Genomic DNA, 8,421 nt, shown 5'->3' with positions numbered 1-8,421 from the left:
AGACTTGCAAAGATAACCAATCATACATAAAAGAATTCAGAGAAGATTCAAATATTGTTCATAGATAAACTTGATCATAAACCCACAATTCATCGGTCTCAACAAACACACCGCAAAAGAAGATTACATCGAATAGATCTCCACAAGAGAGGGGGAGATCATTGTATTGAGATCCAAAAAGAGAGAAGAAGCCATCTAGCTAATAACTATGGACCCGAAGGTCTGAGGTAAACTACTCACACATCATCGGAGAGGCTATGGTGTTGATGTAGAAGCCCTCCGTGATCGATGCCCCCTCCGGCGAAGCTCCGGAAAAGGCCCCAAGATGGGATCTCACGGGTACAGAAGGTTGCGGCAGTGGAATTAGGTTTTTGGCTCCGTATCTGGTAGTTTGGGGGTACGTAGGTATATATAGGAGGAGGAAGTACGTCGATGGAGCAACATGGGGCCCACGAGGGTGGAGGGCGCGCGTGGGGGGGTAGGCGCACCCCCTACCTCGTGCCCTCCTGGTTGATGTCTTGACGTAGGGTCCAAGTCCTCTGGATCACGTTCGTTTCGAAAATCACGTTCCCGAATGTTTCATTCCGTTTGGACTCCGTTTGATATTCTTTTTCTGCGAAACTCTGAAATAGGCAAAAAACAGCAATTCTAGGCTGGGCCTCCGATTAATAGGTTAGTCCCAAAAATAATATAAAAGTGTATAATAAAGCCCATAAACGTCCAAAATAGAATATAATATAGCATGGAACAATGAAAAATTATAGATACGTTGGAGACGTATCAAGCGACAGCAGTCATGAACATGCATTAAAGTTAATCAACACTGAGTGCGAGCATGAGTAGGATATAATTCACCATGAACATAAATATCGTGGAGGCTATGTTGATTTTGTTTCAACTACATGCGTGAACATGTGCCAAGTCAAGCCACTCGAATCGTTCGAAGGAGGATACCACCCTATCATACTACATCACAACCATTTTAATAGCATGTTGGCACGCAAGGTAAACCATTATAAAATCCTAGCCAATTAAGCATGGCATGAGCAACTATAATCTCGGATTGTCATTGCAAATATGTTTCATTCATAATAGGCTGAATCGGGAACGATGAACTAATCATATTTACAAAAACAAGATAGGTCGAGTTCATACCAGCTTCTCTCATCTCAATCAGTTCATCGTATATCGTCATTATTGCCTTTCACTTGCACAACCGAACGGTGTGGATAATAATAATAGTGCACGCGCATTGGACTAAGCTGGAATCTGCAAGCATTTAATATAAGGGAGAAGACAAGGTAATATGGGCTCTTTGTTAAATCAACAATAATGCATATAAGAGCCACTTCAACATTTTCGTTATGGTCTTCTCCTCTCGACCCCCAAAGAAAAGAAAAGAAATAAAACTATTTACACGGGAGAGCTCCCAACAAGCAAAAGAAGAACAAGAAATCTTTTTTGGGTTTTCTTTTAATTATTACTACTACAGGCATGGAAAGTAAACTAGCTAAAAACTACAACTAATTTTTTTTGGTTTTCCTTAAGGCTTTTCAAACACACAAGAAAAAGACTTAAAAGAAACGAACTAGCATGGATAGTACAATGAAAAAGTATGAGCACCGACAACTAGAATGAGTGTGGGAACATGAATGTAATGTCGGCGAGAAATACGTACTCCCCCAAGCTTAGGCTTTTGGCCTAAGTTGGTTTATGCCCATGGATCAAAGCTACTCTCTCCGGTGTACGGAGGAGTGTCCTCTGGGTGCCACTAGTTGGCGATCTCCTCCGGATCCCACTGATAAACAGACTACCGATAAGGGTCAAGTGGTGGCTCAGGCTCAAGCTAGAACTTGTGTCAGGCTCCAGTACGCATAAATGGCCTCCGGCAAGATGAGGTACGTGCCTGAAAGTATGTTAAACAGAGAGGGTGCAGGCAAGGTAATAATCTCACAGTAATTTTTATCAAATATCAATTTATACTTAAGCATCTTCTTTTTATCCCTAACAATAAAATCATGTGCTACCATACTCTTATAATCTAGAAAAATAGGAGGCAGCAACTTTTCCTCTTTCTCATAATGCCTAATGGGTATGTTAAAGTGTGCAGCAAGGCGCGAAGCAAAGATGCCTCCAAAGATGGGACCCTTTGTACGGTTCAAATTTAACCGTTTAGCAACAATAGCGCCTAAACTGAAAGTAGTATCACGAAACAAGGCATGGCGCAAAATAACAATATCAGGGGCACTAAGGTTTCCACTGTTCCCGCGACAAATTAAGCATCTACTAGCTAATATTGCAAAGTAACGTAGAACAGGAAAATGTATGCTAGTTATTCTTGCATCGGAAACTTTCCTCGTTTCCCCTACAGCAATCATATCAATAAACCCTTCCACATCATTACGATGTGGTTCCTCTATGCTGCCCGCAAAGGGTATCTTACAGACCCGGCAGAAATCATATAGTGAAATCTCCTTAACCTCATCATATAAGTGAAATTCCACTGAAGCTGGTGATTTCTTAGCATAAAAGTGAAAATTTTGCACGAAAAAATTAGAGAGGAGGAGATACTGTTCGCGCTGGTCGCGGAGGAAGTCGATGAGGCCCGCATTCTCGGCCAAATAATAAAAGTCATCATGAATCCCGGCTGCTCTCAAGAACTCATCACAAGGCCATTCGCACGGCCGAACCTCCGCGGTGCGAGGGAGATTATATTTGGGCTTCTTATTCTCTTCACTTTGCTTATCCTTCGAGCTTCGGCTCGAAGAGCCCCTCAATAATCTCTTCATCATTTTCTGAAAATTTCTGAAATTTTTAGTAACTTAAAATAAAAGTGAACCAAACTCAACAAGATTGATAGCAACTACTCCCACAAGTGCCTAGAGGCTATATCATGCATTAAAACTACTTTTGACCATATAAATTTGACATGCAAGCTCAAGAACAGGGTCACCTAAGCAGCAAAAATTTGCAATAAATAAAGCACTAGAACAAAAACTAATTGGACCATTGGAGGAGTCACATACCAAAGAACAATCCCCCAAAGCAGTTTTGTGAATGGCGCTTTGAGCAAGGAGATCGAAAATCGCAGCAAGATGAGCTAGAACTCGGGTTTGAGCTGGTGGATGATTTTTTCTGGAGGAAGACGGAGTGTGTGGGTGCAAGAATAAGTGGAGGGGGGCACATGGGGTCCACGAGGCAGGGGGGCGCGCCCCAGGGGGTGGGCGCACCCTGGACCCTCGTGGCCAAGTGGTGGCCCCCTCTGCTATGTTCTCAGTGCCATATATTCTTAAATATTCTACAAAAAATCATATTTCATTTTCGGGGCATTTGGAGAACTATTATTTTTGGGGTATTTTTTTATTGCAAGGATAATTCAGAAAACTGACAGAAATACTATTTTTGCTTTAGTTAATCTAAATAACAGAAAGTAAAAGGAGGTACAGAGAGTTGTGCTATCTAACTTCATCCATCTCATGCTCATCAAAAGGAATCCACTAACAAGGTTGATCAAGTCTTGTCAACAAACTCATTCCGAATCGCATGAAACCAGAGAATTTTCGAATAGCACTAGGTTACCTCAACGGGGATATGCACGTCCCCAACAATAAGAATACCATATTTCTTCTTGACAGTAGGAAGAGGAAATTCAAAACCTCCAATAGTAATAGTTGGAATTTTTCCAATAGAATTGATACTGTGGACTTGAGGTTGTTTCCTCGGAAAGTGTACCGTATGCTCATTACCATTAACATGAAAAGTGACATTGCCTTTGTTGCAATCAATAACAGCCCCTGCGGTATTCAAAAAGGGTCTACCAAGGATAATCGACATACTATCGTCCTCGGGAATATCAAGAATAACAAAATCCGTTAAAATAGTAACGTTTGCAACCACAACAGGCACATCCTCACAAATACCGACGGGTATAGCAGTTGATTTATCGGCCATTTGCAAAGATATTTCAGTAGGTGTCAACTTATTCAAATCAAGTCTACGGTATAAAGAGAGAGGCATAACACTAACACCGGCTCCAAGATCACATAAAGAAGTTTTAACATAGTTTCTTTTAATGGAGCATGGTATAGTTGGTACTCCTGGATCTCCAAGTTTCTTTGGTATTCCACCCTTAAAAGTATAATTAGCAAGCATGGTGGAAATTTCAGCTTCCAGTATCTTTCTTTTATTTGTAACAATATCTTTCATATACTTAGCATAAGGATTCATTTTAAGCATATCAGTCAAACGCATGCGCAAAAAGATAGGTCTGATCATTTCAGCAAAGCGCTCAAAATCCTCATCATCCTTTTCTTGGATGGTTTAGGAGGAATGGGCATGGGTTTCTGAACCCATGGTTCTCTTTCTTTACCGTGCTTCCTAGCAACAAAGTCTCTCTTATCATAATGTTGATTCTTTGATTGTGGGTTATCAAGATCAACAGCAGGTTCAATCTCTACATCATTGTTATTACTAGGTTGAGCATCAACATGAACATCATCATTAACATTATCACTAGGTTCATGTTCATTACCAGATTGTGTTTCAGCATCAGAAATAGAAATATCATTAGGATTCTCAGGTGTGTCAACAACAGGTTCACTAGAAGCATGCAAAGTCCTATCATTTTTCTTTTTCTTCTTCTTAGAAGAACTAGGTGCATCAACATTAGTTCTCTGAGAATCTTGCTCAGTTCTCTTAGGGTGGCCCTCAGGATACAAAGGTTCCTGAATCATTTTACCCCTTCTAGTCACAACTCTAACAACATTAACATTTTTCTTATTATTTAATTCATTGAGCAAATCATTCTGAGCTTTAAGCACTTGTTCTACTTGAGTGGTAACCATAGAAGCATGTTTACTAATAAGTTTAAGTTCACCCTTAACTCTAGACATATAATCACTCAAGTGTTCAATCATATAAGCATTACGTTTCAATTGTCTACCAACATAAGCATTGAAGTTTTCTTGTTTAATAATAAAATCATCAAACTCATCCAAGCATTGGCTAGCAAACTTAGTAGATGGGATTTCACCCTTATCAAATCTATAGAGAGAATTTACCTTTACTACCTGTGTCGGGTTATCAAGACCATGTATTTCTTCAATAGGTGGTAAATTCTTAATATCTTCAGCTTTAATACCCTTTTCTTTGATAGATTTCTTTGCCTCTTGCATATCTTCAGGACTGAGAAATAGAATACCCCTTTTCTTCGGATTTGGCTTAGGAGTTGGTTCAGGAAGTGTCCAATCATTTTCATTACTCAACATATTATTCAATAGCAATTCAGCTTGATCAATAGTTCTTTCCCTGAAAACACAACCAGCACAACTATCCAGGTGGTCTCTGGAAGCATCGGTTAGTCCATTATAAAAGATATCAAGTATTTCATTTTTCTTGAGAGGATGATCAAACAAAGCATTAAGTAACTGGAGAAGCCTCCCCCAAGCTTGTGGGAGACTCTCTTCTTCAATTTGCACAAAATTATATATTTCCCTTAAGTCAGCTTGTTTCTTATGAGCGGGGAAATATTTAGCAGAGAAGTAATAAATCATATCCTGGGGACTACGCATACAACCAGGATCAAGGGAATTAAACCATGTTTTAGCATCACCCTTTAATGAAAACGGAAATAACTTAAGGATATAGTAGTAACGCATTTTTTCCTCATTAGTGAATAGGGTGGCTATATCATTTAATTTAGTAAGATGTGCCACAACAGTTTCAGATTCATAGCCATACAAAGGATCAGATTCAACCAAAGTAATTATCTCAGGATCGACAGAGAAATCATAATCCTTATCGGAAATACAGATAGGTGAAGTAGCAAAAGTAGGGTCATATTTCATTCTAGCATTCAAAGACTTTCCTTTCAGCTTAACTAACAGTTTCTTAAGATCATATCTATCTTTGCAAGCAAAAAGATCTCTAGCAGTTTCTTCATCCATAACATAACCCTCAGGTACATCAGGCAATTCATATCTAGGGGGAGAATCTTCATCATCACTTTCATCAATATTATCAGTTTCAATAATTTCATTCTCTCTAACCCTAGCAAGTTGTTCATCAAGAAATTCACCTAGTGGCACAGTATTATCAAGCATAGAAGTAGTTTCATCATAAGTATCATGCATAGCAGAAGTGGCATCATCAATAACATGCGACATATCAGAATCAATAGCAGGAGTAGGTTTAGGTGTCGCAAGTTTACTCAAAACAGAAGGTGAATCAAGTGTAGAGCTAGATGGCAGTTCCTTACCTCCCCTCGTAGTTGAGGGATAAATCTTGGTTTTTTCGTCTTTCAAGTTCCTCATAGTGATCAACAGATATAAATCCCAAGTGACTCAAAGAATAGAGCTATGCTCCCCGGCAACGGCTCCAGAAAATAGTCTTGATAACCCACAAGTATAGGGGATCGCAACAATTTTCGAGGGTAGAGTATTCAACCCAAATTTATTGATTCGACACAAGGGGAGCCAAAGAATATTCTCAAGTATTAGCAGTTGAGTTGTCAATTCAACCACACCTGGAAAACTTAATATCTGCAACAAAGTAGTATGGAAGTAACGGTAACGGTGGCAAAAGTAACAGCAGCAGTTTTGTAGTAATTGTAACAGTGGCAACGGAAAAGTAACTAAGCAAAGATCAATATGTGAAAAGTGTTGGGGATCGTAGCAGAAATTAAAATTTTCTACGCATCACCAAGATCAATCTATGGAGTTTACTAGCAACGAGAGGGGAGGAGTGCATCTACATACCCTTGTAGATCGCGAGCGGAAGCGTTCAAGAGAACGGGGTTGAAGGAGTCGTACTCGTCGTGATCCAAGTCACCGATGATCCAAGCACCGAACGGACGGCACCTCTGCGTTCAACACACGTACGGAGCGGTGACGTCTCCCACGCCTTGATCCAGCAAGGAGGAGGGAGAGGTTGAGGAAGAAGGCTCCAACAGCAGCACGACGGCGTGGTGGTGGTGGAGTGACAGTTCTCCGGCAGGGCTTCGCCAAGCACACGCGGAGGAGGAGAGGTGTTGGGGAGGGGAGGGGCTGCGCCTTGGATGTGGTGCTATAGCCCTCCCCTCACCCCTCTATTTATAGGGAGAAGGGGGAAGGGGGCCGACCCCTCTAGATGAGATCTAGAGGGGGGGCGGCGGCCAAGGGGGGAGGGAGCTTGCCCCCCAAGCAAGGGGGGCACCCCCCCTTTAGGGTTCCCCCAAACCCTAGGCGCATGGGCCCTAGGGGGGTTGGCTCCCAGCCCACTAAGGGCTGGTTCCCTTCCACCTACAGCCCATAAGGCCCTCCGGGGCAGGTGGACCCTCCCGGTGGACCACCGGAACCCCTCCGGTGGTCCCGGTACAATACCGGTATACCCCCGAATATTTCCGGTGACCGTATGGTGACTTCCCATATATAAATCTTTACCTCCGGACCATTCCGGAACTCCTCGTGACGTCCGGGATCTCATCCGGGACTCCGAACAACATTCGGTAATCACATACAAACCTTCCTTATAACCCTAGCATCATCGAACCTTAAGTGTGTAGACCCTACGGGTTCGGGAATCATGCAGACATGACCGAGACACCTCTCTAGCCAATAACCAACAGCGGGATCTGGATACCCATGTTGGCTCCCACATGTTCCGCGATGATCTCATTGGATGAACCACGATGTCGAGGATTCAAGCAATCCCGTATACAATTCCCTTTGTCAATCGGTACTTTATTTGCCCGAGATTCGATCGTCGGTATCCCAATACCTCGTTCAATCTCGTTACCGGCAAGTCACTTTACTCGTTCCGTAATGCATGATACCGTGACTAACTACTTAGTCACATTGAGCTCATTATGATGATGCAATACCGAGTGGGCCCAGAGATACCTCTCCGTCATACGGAGTGACAAATCCCAGTCTCGATCCGAGCCAACCCAACAGACACTTTCGGAGATACCTGTAGTGCACCTTTATAGCCACCCAGTTACGTTGTGACGTTTGGTACACCCAAAGCATTCCTACGGTATCCTGGAGTTGCACGATCTCATGGTCTAAGGAAATGATACTTGACATTAGAAAAGCTTTAGCAAACGAACTACACGATCTAGTGCTATGCTTAGGATTGGGTCTTGTCCATCACATCATTCTCCTAATGATGTGATCCCGTTATCAATGACATCCAATGTCCATGGTCAGGAAACCGTAACCATCTATTGATCAACGAGCTAGTCAACTAGAGGCTCACTAGGGACATGTTATGGTCTATGTATTCACACATGTATTACGGTTTCCGGATAACACAATTAAAGCATGAACAATAGACAATTATCATGAACAAGGAAATATAATAACAACCATTTTATTATTGCCTCTAGGGCATATTTCCAACAGTCTCCCACTTGCACTAGAGTCAATAATCTAGTTACATTGT

The sequence above is a fragment of the Aegilops tauschii genome, chromosome 4, assembly GCF_002575655.3.
Source record: "Aegilops tauschii subsp. strangulata cultivar AL8/78 chromosome 4, Aet v6.0, whole genome shotgun sequence".
Lineage (NCBI taxonomy): Eukaryota > Viridiplantae > Streptophyta > Magnoliopsida > Poales > Poaceae > Aegilops > Aegilops tauschii.
Note: the sequence above shows the minus strand (reverse complement) of the source record.